We start from the raw sequence: 13,535 nt of genomic DNA, 5'->3' as shown, positions 1-13,535 counted from the left end.
CAGAGGATGGGATGGTTAGATAGCATCACTGACTCAGTAGACATGAATCTGAGCAAACTCCGGGAGATAGTGAAGGACAGAGGAGCTGGTATGCTGCAGTCTATGGTAACTGAACAACAACAACCAAAGCTGTTTTAAAAAAGGGATAGGATGTTGGATGGCATGAGCTGTGTCCCCCAGGCCCGCCCCCCCCCCACTCCCCTCAGAAAGTCCTGCTGTGGTCCAGCATCTCCCCCCACCTTGATGTTAAAGAGCAAGTGGAAGCTCAGAGAAGGAGCCCTGGACCAGGAGTCAGGAACTTGCTGTGCGTGCTGGGGTGAGCCTGTGCCATCTCTGAGCCTCACTCGCTCCCCTGGTTCCTTGAGGAGCACTGAGAAGTGATGCAGGAGGCAGCAGGTGTCAGAGGAGCCAGTGGTCCAGAATTCTGTCTGAGGTCTGTAGCCCAGACCCTGGCAGGAACAGGGCTGGTGGTTGGATGCCCCACTCTCCCTGCCCTGAAGGATGGAGGCCACCCCACCACACTCTGTCTTTTAACATCCTAGAGCCCAAGGGTTTAGGTTCTGAGACTGCAGAACACGAGAGCAAATTACCGACAACGAAAAGCCCCGGGTGGTTGGTGGTAAGCAGGGCATTCAACTATAACTTGTATCCAGAGTGATTTTACCAGTCTTTTTTAAGACGGTGTTTTCCTAACAACCTACAGAACTTCAGTCTCCTCCCCTTCTAATCCCCTGCTTTGTACAAACATAAAATTAATCTTCTGAATACCCAAAGCAGTTCCAAAAAGAAGTTAGCAGAAAGTGTGGGGATGGGCTGGGGGGCAGTGAGCCCCACCCTCCCATCCTCAGAGATCCCTCTCCTGTTTGATTCACAGCCCAGCAGGGGCAGATAGCTAAAAGGCCACCTGACGCTTCATAACATCCCCTGTACTAGACTCTCTAAGCAGCCTTTTGGCCCTGCTTTCATATCTCCACTGACAGGGGCCTCATCACCTGTAAAAGCAGCTAGTTATATCTGAAATAGTTTTACCTAGCACAGAATTCTCTCTTAGAGTAAGCTCCCCTCGGCCCATGTTTGTGCCTCTTCCTCTGGAGTAGCTCAGTCCCCTGGGGATTTAGGATGATTGCCTTATGCCCCATACCTATTATTGATTAGTCCAATCATTAACAGGAAACCTGCGTGCCCGGCCCTGAAAGGAAAATGGTCTTTTCCTCAGCATTGGCTACAGATGGGGAAGGCCATCCCTATAGGTATGTAGATACTCCCCATCCCACCTGGAATATAATTTCTTTCCCTGCACCCTGCCCAGCCTCAAAGAGCATCTTACATAAATTGGAAAAAGACACCTCTGAATGCAGGTAAGTGCAGCTTCATGCTGGGGTCAGGGGCTCAGCCCCCATTGATGTCCCAGCCAAGTGCTCTTGAGCAGTGAGCAACAAGCTCAACCATGCCAGGTGGCGCTCCTGGGTGCCAGGTCTCAGCCAGTGGTTCTGTCATTCCCTCGAGGTGGTTCGTGCCGGGCCAGGTGGGCTGGAACCTTGTTTCCTAGAGTCCTCTCCTCTCTAGTCAGCCTGAAGAGACGTGTGTGCTCTGAGACCATCAAGGCTGGGGTTGGGAAAGACAGATGCAGAGATGCCAGCAGGTTCCAGTTCAGCCCTGTCCTTTCCTCTGTCCTCCTCTTGTGGACTGCTGGCCCTCCTGGCTCACAACGACCTTGACCTTCCACCAGATGCTTGTCTATGACCTCACAGAGTGGAGGCTGTGAAGACACTTCCATCAGTGTCTACCCTGGCTCTGGCCTCCTACTCCAGCAGCCAGACCCACTTCGCTTCCAGATTTTTCTACAAGCTCCACCTGCACCCCTGCTTAAGGAGGGCTGGTTGGTGACAGTCCCTGGTCCCCATATAGCTCCCTACTTTGGACTTTCCTTCCAAGACCCTCCCCAGGGAAATGGAGGCTAGTTCCTACACTACAATACTCACCAGTGTTCTGCTTCCCTGACTGAGCCCAAATGACACCCACCCCCTTACCCACATCAGAGAAAGTGGTGGGGCATCCAGGAGGCCCCCTTCCTCTTACATCGGGACCTCTGTGAAGTGTTCTCTGGGCCCCAAGATGCCCAGAGCACCTGGTTAGGCCAAGAAGATGCTAAGTGACAGTGGTGACCAGGCTGTGCTGGAATCAGAAGCTGACAGCTCAGCCTTTTCTCTAAACTTAGTTCTCCTGCCGTCTCTCTATGGGAGCCAGGCAAGTCCCTTTTTTCCCCAGTCTCCCCATCCACAAAATGGGAATAACAAAGCACAGCTCTGAGGTTTGCCAAGTGACTCACATAGGCAGTGACTGTGGAGTCACTTTGGATCTGTGCATCCACGTACTCGGGAAAGGATGGTGTTCCAGGCTGATGGATGGATGCAAGGCTCTCTGTGGCTTAGTTTGACTGAAATGCCGTCGCCTTCTCCCTCCCAGGAGCTACAAGAGGCCCCTGTATGGGTAAAAAGGATTCTCACAGATGACCTGTCATGCTCATGTAGGGAGCACTTTGCCCTGAGAAGGAAAGGAGTGAGGTGGACATTAGCTGTGGGGTGGATGGTGGTGGTAGGTCTCCTGGATTGCAGGGAGCGTAGCCTGGCCTGTGGTGCCAGGGATGGGTGGCCAGAGCTGGAGGAGGATCCCGTGCACACAGGGTAAGAGGCACAGACTCTCTAGCTGGACTGTTCTGCCTCATCCAGGCTCCTCCATATCCTGGGCTATATGCCTCTACTTACCCCTCTGTGCAATGGGGTAATAGCAGCACCTCCTTCCAAGAGCTGCATGAGGATTGCTTGAGTTTATATGCTACAACCTCAGATCCACATTAGATATTATTCCTACAAGCTGCTGACCCTGGGACAGCAGAAATCCCCCAGGAGGTTCTGGGGAGGGACTCTGCATTCTGCAGTCCTGGCTTCCATGCAGCATCTTCTCTGGTCATGCAGGATGGGTCCCTGCTCTCTGAGTCTCAAGTTCCCATTTCAGGTAGCCACGTGGGCTCACTGGGACCCCAGTCACCAAGGTGCTTGGAGGCCAGAAGCCCCGTTCTGTTAAAGCCCATGGCAGAAGCAGATTCCGGACCGTCTGATGCTTGATTTGGGGCTGTCACACGGGCTTTTATCAGAATAAACAGGTTTTGTTGTGCATTTCACAATCTTAGCATCTTTAATTTATTGTACAACAAATTGGAGAAGATTTAGCATGTATTTAATTAATTTGAGGAAAATAGTTCAACAACTGTAAACAAGGCTGCACGCTTGCCGGTAAGCGATGCCCCGGCTCCTCTGATGCTTAGGGAGTGCGGTGGCTCGAGGCCGCGCTGATGCTGCAGGACAGGAGAGGCGATACAGCCTCGGCACCAGGGTGAGGGCTGGCACCGGGTGGAAGCAAGAGGCCCGAGGACAGCGTGGCCACAGATCCACTGGGAGCCTTGGTTTCTCGTGCTCATGAGGGGACAGTAACCCTGGCCCTGCTTCCCACTTAGGGGATCTGGTGAGGATTTCCTGAAATGGGAATCCAAGAAAGTGAGAGCTTGTTATGGAGTCTTTGATGTGAAACTCCCAGTAGGAGGATGCCTGGGGTGTGTGCGGGTGTGAGTACATATACATGTGTGTGTGTGTGCGCATGAGCACAACCTTCTGGATGCCTGACCGGTGACAACCCCACTGGGCTGGGGAGTGTCCCTCATCCTTCCTGGGCCACATTGGGCAAAGACTCTCCTCTGACTCCCAAAGATTTCCTCCTGCTGTTCACCCTTTTGTGTAATCCCTTCCCCTTGTGCGTGGGTGAACCTGTAACTTCTTTTTTAAAAAAAAATATTTTGTTTTATTTATTATTCATTTTGACTGTGTTGGGTCTTAGCTGCAGAGAGCTTTGGCTCTCTGTTTGTGTGTATGTATTCCAGACCATGCAGGCTCAGTAGCACAGGCTTAGTTGCTCTGTGACATGTGGGATCTTAGTTCTGAGGTATCAAACCCACGTATCCTGGATTGCAAGGTGGATTCTTAACTACTGGACTACCAGGGTGGTCCCTGTACTTAACTTTCCACAAGAACAGCAAAAAAAAAAAATGGCAAAGGTGTTGAGATGTCACTCCCATGATTATGTTACACTATGTAGGACTCCCTCTGAGCAGACTAGAGAGAGGATCCCGTTACCGGGCTCCTGAAGTAGTTATGTTGGAGAAGCCCTGGTCGCAGGGAACGGCATGGAGCCACCTGAAGACAGCCTCAGTCAAAGACTCAGACAAAGTCCTCAGTCATACAGATCCCAAGAAATGGAACGAATTTTGCAACAACCAGAATAAGCGTGGGAGCAGATTCTTCCCCAGTCGAACCTCCAGATGAGAACATGGCCAGGCTGACGGCTTGACTGTAAGATGCTGAGCAGGTGACTCAGCCAGCTGTGCCCAGACTCCTGTCCCAGGGAAACTGTCAGATAACAAATACTTGTGCTGTCTTAGGTCACTAACTCTCCAGTTACGTGTTTATGTAGCAACAGGAAACTAATCCAGGAGGCATCGAGGAAAGAGCTGCTCTTCAATGTAGCAGTCCCTCCCCTCTGGCAGAACTTATACTCCTTGAGGGTCAAGGCCCTCATCTGTGGGGACGGGTTATCGGAGATACCTTGGGGCAGCTAAGATCTGAGATCCACTCAGCACAGAGTAGGTGTCAGGTCACTTTGTGAAATGCTGAATACCATCATCTCCAAGCAGCATGTGATTCTGGGAAATAGTTGTACATGTACATTTGACCTAAGTGTTGTAAGACTTGCTTCCATTATTAGGGGCCTTATAATTTACAAAGAACTTTCTCCATGGGCAGGGGAGCAGGAATTAGCCATCAGGCAATGAGAACCAGGGAACCAGGGTGTGTGGGAAGAGGAGCTGAGTCTCTTTGTGGATCTGCTCTGGGCTGCTGGGTCCTGGCCCCCTGGTTCCACTTGGCCCATCAGAGACGTGAAGCGTCTGCTCTCTGTGTGCTGATGGAATGTGGAGAGTGCGGGGAGAGGGAGTCAGAACTGGTCCCAGCTCGCTGGCTTGGAAGTATGAATGGATGGGTGTCAGTGATGGGAAAGCAGTCAGCGTGGGTGTGTGGTGGGGGTGCCAGACTCCCAGATCCAGCTTTGAGGGGCTTCCAGGAAAGAGGGTGGGCTGGGGGTCTGCAGGGCTAGGCTGCCCATCAGGAGATGGCTGCCAGCCTGTTTACCGACCTCCCACCTGCCAGCAGGGCAGATGCCCAGGAGACAGGGGACGGGTGGTGCAGTGGTTAAGACTCTGCACATCCACTGTAGTGGGGTGTGGGTTCGATCTCTGGTCGGGAAACTAAGATCACATACCATGTGGCCTGGCCTAAAAATAAAAGAAGGAAAGAAAGGCAGCTCCAGGGTCGTCTTCCTGTGCTGGTGCCTTCATCGAGGTTACATCCCGCAGAGGAGGTCAGGATGCCCTGCGTTTGGTGGAGGCGCCCCACCATCTGGGCAGGGCTAGGAATTCCTCCATTCCTGCCAGGCAGGGTGGAGAGCCCTGGGGCGGGGCCCCTCCTGCCGCCCCAGAGTCCGGGTGGGGGTCCTGCCACTGTATCTCTGCTGATTTCTCACCCTGGGGTTCGGGGGAGGGAACTCTGGCCTCCGTTGACCCGGCGCTCTGACTCACACTGGCTTCAGAGCCCACCCAGAATGACTTTCCCAGGCTGGGCCCGCCCCCACTGTTTACTCTTGGCAAATGGGACCTTCCTGTTTCTAAGAAAATGGTTTTAATTGGTAATTATCTCATGTCTTCAGATAGCATCTTTCATCCAGGTGCCTGCAGCACCCAGCTCGTTAAACTGAATCCTTAGAAGGTACCGGGACTTCAAACAGTGCCCCTGGGTCACTCGGGCGCCTCACAGGCTCCCCAGAGCGTGAGCACCCCAGGGTTAGCGCCAGGCGTCTGCTGCCCTGCTGCGCCCCAGGGTCAGGTGACAGCCAGAGGGTGACCCCGGGTGGCTTCCCCGAGGACCTCGTTGTGCCCAGCCCCGCATGGGCTGCAGCAGGCCCAAGGCAACCCTGCTCCCCACCCCATTCCCCTGAGGGTCCCCTGGGCCCCCGAGACTGGGGAGACCGAGGCCAACTCAACAGTACATATTTCTTCCTTTCAATTTTAATTTGTCAAATGGAGGTAGGCCCCTGAGTTAGAGGCTGTGCTGAGAGCCGTGTAGTTACTCATTACACAGACCTACCCCTCATCCTGCCCCTTTGCTCCCCTGCCTCAGAGGCCACAGCTCTCAATTCCAGATGATTCTTTCGGAGTTCCCTCCATGGCATTGAAGAACAAGCTTGTGTCGCTACCAGTTGGCCTTTCAGGGTCAAGGTTATCTAAGGACTTCCTACTAAAGGAGGTGAGCTTTCATCTCTACACACACACCCCACACACACACCATTTCCCACCCACCATCCTCCCAGTATCTCTGCGCTCCATTTCATCTAAGACGCTGGCGCTTCCTTGATCTTTCCAGACCGTCTCTAAGAACAGTTACCATGCAACTGGGGTGAGTTCAAAGCTACTCTGAGCCTAGAAGAGTGGAGGCTGCAAACCTGGCCGATGGTCAAGCCAGCATTCGTGGAATGAATCAATGTAAAGCCCAGTCCACAGCTGTTGAGAATAAAATGCCCAGTGAGTTCTGGGTCCCCTGCTTTGGGCTGGGGTACAAGCTAGTGTTGGGGTGACACAGACACAGCCAACGTTCCCCTGCAAGTCACCACCTGCAGGTACAGTGACAAAACAGCTGGCATATATGCTGAGCCGGAGGACTATTAGACCACACAGCCTTGAAATTGGGGGATCTTGTCACTAAGAGCCATGTCTTCTGCCGTTGACCAGAAAGCCCCCATTGATAAGCGCTGATAATGTTCCAGCTGCAATGCTTTAATCCTCATAACAAGCTTTCCAGTTGGCGCTAGTGGTAAAGAATCCACCTGCCAAGGGAAGAGACAAAAGAGATGCAAGTTCGATTCCTGGGTCAGGAAGATCCCCTCTGGAGGAGGGCACAGCAACCCACTCCAGTATTCTTGCCTGGAGAATCCCATGGACAGAGGAGCCTGGCAGGCTATGGTCCATAGGACTGCAAAGAGTTGGACATGACTGAAGTGACTGAGCACAAACATAACTAATTTCATTAGCAGATGCAAATTCTCAAGTATAGGATGGATAAACAGCAAGGCCCTACTGTATAGCACCGGGAACTCTAGTCAATATCCTGTGATAAACCATGACGGAAAAGAATATGATAAAGAATATGTGTAGGTATAACTGAGTCACTTTGTCATACAGCAAAAATTAACACAACATTGTAAATCAACTATACTTCAGTAAACTTTAAAAAGTACAATTTCAGGTTACAGGCAAAGAAACATAGAAGTCAGTGTGAGTCGCTGAGTCCTGTCCGACTCTTTGTGACCCCAAGGATTGTAGCCCACCAGGCTCCTCTGTCCATGGGATTTTTCAGGCAAGAATACTGGAGTGGGTAGCTAATTTCCTTCCCCAGGGGATCTTCCCAACCCAGGGGTCAAACTGAATCGCAGGCAGGTTCTTTACCGTCTGAGCCACCAGGGAAGACCTGCTGGTAATTAAGTGATGTGCCAGAGTTTACAGAGACGTCAGGTCTAGCAGGACCCGAACCCAAATTCCAGCTCGAGTCTGTCCACAGCCCCCAGACCCTGAGGAGATTGTGGCTGTACTGCCGGTCCCCCTGCAGGTCAACCACAAGCCGGGGCGCCGGGGAGGGGAGGGGACACCTTCCAAGGAGGGTTCTGCTCTTCACTGTCTCCTCCACTGGGGGCCCTCCAACCAGTGGGGTTGGGAGGTGCCCTGTCTGAGATCTCTTTCATGGGAGAAGGAAACCCCATTTTCAGGCTCTTTTCCTGGGGCAGGGTGGGGGCAGGAGGGAGCATGTAAAAGTGGCCCACCCCACCCTCCCTGTCCCAGCTTCTGATTCACCCGATCCAGAGCCAGGCGGGGGTGGAAGCCGTTGGGTGCTCCACTGGGTGCCGGGCCACTTGGCTAATTGCTGAGCCAGGGCAGCAGGGCGCGGCCTGACATAATTATAGTTTATTCTGTTGCCTCTGGCCCGGCTCACAGGAGAGGGTGTGAGGAGGCCCCCAAGCAGCAGAAAGCACACATTAGTACAGCAAATTGGCCTGTTTGGCAGCCTCCAGGCCCCTGGGAGGGCCCCAAGTCCAAGCATCCCCTATGCCACCAGCTGCTGCCACGATGCCCTGCATCTTGAAGAGTGTTAAAGTGTGGTAGGCACTCGGTCGTGTCTGACTCTTTGCGACCCCATGGACTGTAGTCCGCCAGGCTTCTCTGTCCCTGGGATCCTCCAGGCAAGAATACTGGAGTGGGTTGCCGTTCCTTTCTCCAGGGTATCTTCCCCACCCAGGGATCAAATACGGGTCTCCTGCACGGCAGGCAGATTCTGTAGCGTCTGAGCCACCACAGAAGCTCTACATCCTGAAGAGGGGAACGCCCATCTGGACCTCCCCAGCTCAGCTCCCAGGTATCCCTTCTGGGGTGGGGAAAACGTCATCCAGTGGCACTTGAGTCAGCCCTTCTCTGCCCCAGGCCTCAGTTTTCTCAGCTGTCCCATGGGATGAGGTCTGTGCTTTGTGAACCGGGGGGCTCCACCATTCACCACTCGTCCCCCTCACCCTTCCCCGGCCCAGACACCAAACCCATGCGTGGCTAAACCTTCAGATGTTTCCAGTGCTAGCCATCCAGCCACCCCAAAACGTATTCCTAGACATTATAGAGACAAGCCTTCCTTGTTACTATGCCTTTTCTGAATTTCTGACCCATAGAATCTGTGAACAAACCACTGTGATCGGAGTGATTCTTTACATAGCACTAGCTAATAATTCAAATGGTGGAATTAAAATGGGATAATGGAACGTTCTTTCCAAGGCACTGAACTGGAGAAGGCCTATGAGACTGACTGCAAATACCAGGAGGAAGGAAGATAGAGGCCGGAGAACTGAGGCATGATCCCCGTTGAGAGGGTACAGGCCAGGTATGGCCAAGCTGATAAATTGCCACAGTCATGCAACCCACCAGCTAACGCTGTTCCTCTCCAGCTAAGCGTTTCCAGCCCCTCAGCTACAATTCAGGTGGCTCTTCTCCAAAAATCCCTCCCCCAAAAGTGCAGTGCTAGGACCAAACCTAAGTCATCTGTGGCTTGTGTAGATCAGCAGAAGGCAGCACTGTCAACTCCCTGGCTTGAGACCGAGCCCTCTGTTAATGCTCAGGAGGACGAAGGTCTGTTTAGTCAGAGCTGCGGCTTTTCCAGTAGTCGTGTACAGATGTGAGAGTTGGACCATAAAGAAGGCTGAGCACAGAAGAATGGATGCTTTTGAGCTGTGGAGAAAACTCTTGAGAGTCCCTTGGACTGCAAGGAGATCCAGCCAGTCAATCTAAAGGAAGTCTATTCTGAATATTCATTGGAAGGACTGATGCTGAAGCTGAAGCTCCAGTTACTTTGGCCACCTGATGTGAAGAGCTGACTCACTGGGGAAAAAACAAACAAACAACCTGATGCTGGAAAAGACTGAGGGCAAGAGGAAAAGGGGACGACAGAGGACGAGGTGGTCGGATGGCATCGTTGACTCAATGGACATGAGTTTGAGCAAACTCCAGGCGATGGTGGAGGACAAGGAAGCCTGGCGTGCTGTAGCTCATGGGGTTGCAGAGTCAGACACAACTTAGCAACTGAATAACACTAACAAAGAATAGTTGCACTTTTATACCCACGTGTCTGAACTGAACTGACTGTGAGCTACAATCCCTGGGTTGCTCCCGTGCGTCCCTGCAACTCCGCAGCACAACTCAGAGCTAGGTCTGGCCTGCCTTGTTGCGGCTGCAGTGGGAACGTCAGTCACCCTCACTCTCAGCGGCGATGCTGCGCTGAGAGGCCCTCCCTTCCACCCCCGGATGCCTGGATCCTCCTGGCTGTGACCTGGTCACTAAACCACCATGTCCACCTCTGCTGCCACTTAGCGATGTGAGCATGTGAGAAGGATCTTCCCTGGGGGCCCCAGAGGTGGGGTTATCAAGCCGAGAGTCAGGACGTCTGGGTTCCCATACCTGCTTTTCACAATGCTCCACCTCTCCATCCCATTCCCAGTCGTGAGATCAGAAACTGGGCAAAGGGGGCGGTCCTCTACTTCCAGGAGGCTCCCTTAAATATCTCTGGGAGGCGGGGTCCTAACACCAGGGAGGCGCGTGCTTCCTGAGGACTAGTTCCCTGCTTAGGATCCAGACCAGCAAATCCAGCCTTGGCCAAGGGACAGCCAACCCGTGCTGCGGGCACAGTAGTTTCCATGCAAACGCTTGAGGTATCCCAACACCCCCACCAAGTGACCAGGGGCCAGGCTCAGGTCACCACCCTGCAGTTCATGTTTCAAGCTAATTTACCCTTTGCCCCTTGTTATTTAGTCGCTAAGTTGTGTCCAATTCTTTGCAACCCCATAGACCATAGTCTAGGAGAAGGCAATGGCACCCCACTTCAATACTCTTGCCTGGAAAATCCCATGGACGGAGGAGCCTGGTAGGCTGCAGTCTATGAAGTCGCTAAGAGTCGGACACGACTGAGCGACTTCACTTTCACTGTTTGCTTTCATGCATTGGAGAAGGAAATGGCAACACACTCCAGTGTTCTTGCCTGGAGAATCCCAGGGACGGGGGAGCCTGGTAGGAAGCCGTCTATGGGGTCACACAGTGTCGGACACGACTGAAGTGACTTAACAGCAGCAGCAGCAGCAGCAGACCATAGCCTGCCAGGCTTCTCTGTCCGTGGGAGTTCCCAGGTAAGAATACTGGAGTGGGTTGCCATTTCTTTCTCCAGAGGATCTTCCCCACCGATGAGTCAAACCCCTGTCTCCTGCATTGGCAGGTGGATTCTTGATCACTGAGCCACCATGGAAGCCCCCTTGCCCCTTCTTGCCCCAAAGGAAATTGCCTTGCGCCTCCATCAGCTCTCTAATTACCAGACTGGAGACTAAGATCTTGAGGACAATTAGGGGAGGCCTGTCTTTTCCCAAACTCCCTGCTGTCCCCTCCTTCTCAGACCCGCCCCTGTCTGGAGCCTTCCTCTCATTTGGAGCCACTTAGAAAAGACTAGGAAACCTTCAAAGCAAAGAAGAATGTCTCCCAGGATGCCTCCTGCCTGTTTTATAGCTGCGGCCGAGAAGGCAGGAGAGCATGCTTGGTCTGCAGAAGCACGGGAGAGGCACCCCATTCAAGGGGCCTGTGGCCACAGCATCCTGCTATAAAAATACCGAGGGTCTGAAGGCTGCTGGAGGAGAAGGGGCAGGACTCCTCTGTTCAGTCAGCCAAGAGTCTCCCTAAACCAAGAGAAGAGGGAGCCCCAGGCCAGGTCTGGGGACTCTTTGCTGAGTCCTGCTTGGGCCCTCGAGGTCACCTCTTAATGGCTGGGATGTCACCACTGAGCAGCCCTGCCCCTACTCCTCCCCTCTCCCATCGGACTCTGGCCCCTCCCACTCAGCACCTTCATATCTGAGCTGCTCTGTGGGTGCCCTGAGACATCCACACCTTTATCTGCCCTCCTCCCAGAGCAATGCCCTTTCCCACTGTGCCCTCCTCATCCTTCATGACCCAAATCATTGGGTTCCAGCCCAAAATGTCCCCTCTGAATGCATGGGTGGTACCACTTTTTTTTTTGGCCTCGCCTCCAACCTCCACTCTGCAGAGCAAGAACCACCTGCCTCTCCTTCACCATGACTGCCCCACCGAGAGGTTTCTACCCACCTGGCCTATCATAGCACAAGGGGGATCCATCAGCCCTCTGAGTCCAGCCCTGCTAGATGCTGAGCATCTTTTGTAACTTCCCCATCAAGTGGCTGTTACTTGCATACCACCTGTGATAGGGAACTCATCCCCCCACCAAGCAAAGGCAACTCAAATTGACAAACTCAAACTGACAACTAAAATTCTGTATGTGGGATCTTAGAGCTTCCCTGGTGGCTCAGATGGTAAAGAATCTGCCTGCAGTGCAGGAGACCTGGATTCGATCCCTGGGTAGGGAAGATCCCCTGGAGAAGGACTCTAGTATTCTTGCCTGGAGAATTCTGTGGACAGAGGAGCCTGATGGGCTATAGACCAGGGATCAAACCGGTGCCCCCTGAAGTGGAAGCGCAGAATCCCAACATACTGGCTCCCTCAGGGAAGTCCCGGTGATGGCACTTTTTGTCTGTGCCCCCTCACTCTGGGAGCCACACCTGTTTTGTTCAGCACTGTGCCCAGCACCCACTAAATAACTGATGAGTGAATGGATAAACTCAAGCGTACACTGTCTGATTGGGTCACTACAAGTGCAGGGATCGTCAAGGACAAGTTCTTACTCCCCCAGAACATGCAGTGGAGGGCTACAGTAGACAGTCAATGAGTGTTTGTCAATTTGAGTTGCCTTTGCTTGGGGGCAGGAGATGCGTTCCCCATCACAGGTGGTATGCAAGTAACAGCCACTTGATGGGAAAGTTATCAAAGATGTTCAGCATCTACCAGGGCTGGACTAGAGGGCTGGTGGATCCCCCTCAGGCTCCGACAGGCCGGGTGGGCAGTCGTGGTGAGGGAGAGGTGGGTAGTCCTTGCTGTGTGATGGGAGACGGTGATTCCAGTGGGGCAGGGGAGGTGGGACTTGGGCAAAGGCTTAGAGGAAGGAGAATGAAGGAAGCATTTGGAAAACATCGGAAGTCAAGGTGGTGACCGGGAGCAGTGGGGGGTGGTGTCCCAGGGCTGTGGGCCTGGGCGGGCAGGGGACAGCCTGTTGATCGTGGGAGTTAGTGGCGAGAAGTTAGGGGTGAGGGGTGGCTGGTAAAGTTACCTGCCCCAGCTTGCTCTCGCGTGGTCTTGGTGACAGCTGTCACCCTGCAGGGGGTGGCCGTGTTTTAAGGCAATTGGTCTCTTTCAGTTTCCCATCCTGGCTTGGTCACCCTGGAGACCTCAGGTTGATCTCTGGAAAGTGGGCTGCTCTTCACAAGCAGCTAAGTCCTGGCTCCCCAGGGCCAAGCTGGAATTCCAGTTCCAAGGTTCATTGCCCCCAGAGGCGCCAGGCTAGGAGCACAAGTCCCTCAGGGGTCTCTCTGACCCCAGCAACTGGCCATCTCCTCGTGGTGAACTGAATTGAACAACGTGACCCGGCAGTGGCCACAGACTGGCCATGGCCCCATCAGGTTGAAGGGGGACGGAGATGGTGAGTTTCATCAACAGTTTCATCCATGGCGGGTGGGGGGGGCAGGCACTCTGCCAGTGACTCCAGAGCCCACCTCCTTCCCATGGCACTGGACTGCCTGATGGCTGCTTCCAGGTGGCCAGGTTGCTGGCACCATTTCTCAGATGGGAAAAACCGAGGGTCTGTGTGTTGCTGAGTGAGGGTCCACAGCTCGGGCAGAACTCAGAGCTCCTCTTACTTAGGACTGCTGCATGCTCCCTACTTCTCCCGCTACTCCCCTACCCC

This window comes from Moschus berezovskii, chromosome 27 (assembly GCF_049115385.1).
Source record: "Moschus berezovskii isolate FMDL1 chromosome 27, NW_MosBer_1.0, whole genome shotgun sequence".
In the NCBI taxonomy this organism is placed as follows: Eukaryota; Metazoa; Chordata; class Mammalia; order Artiodactyla; family Moschidae; genus Moschus; species Moschus berezovskii.
The sequence above is the reverse complement of the archived record's forward strand: the minus strand, read 5'-3'. Positions refer to the sequence as shown.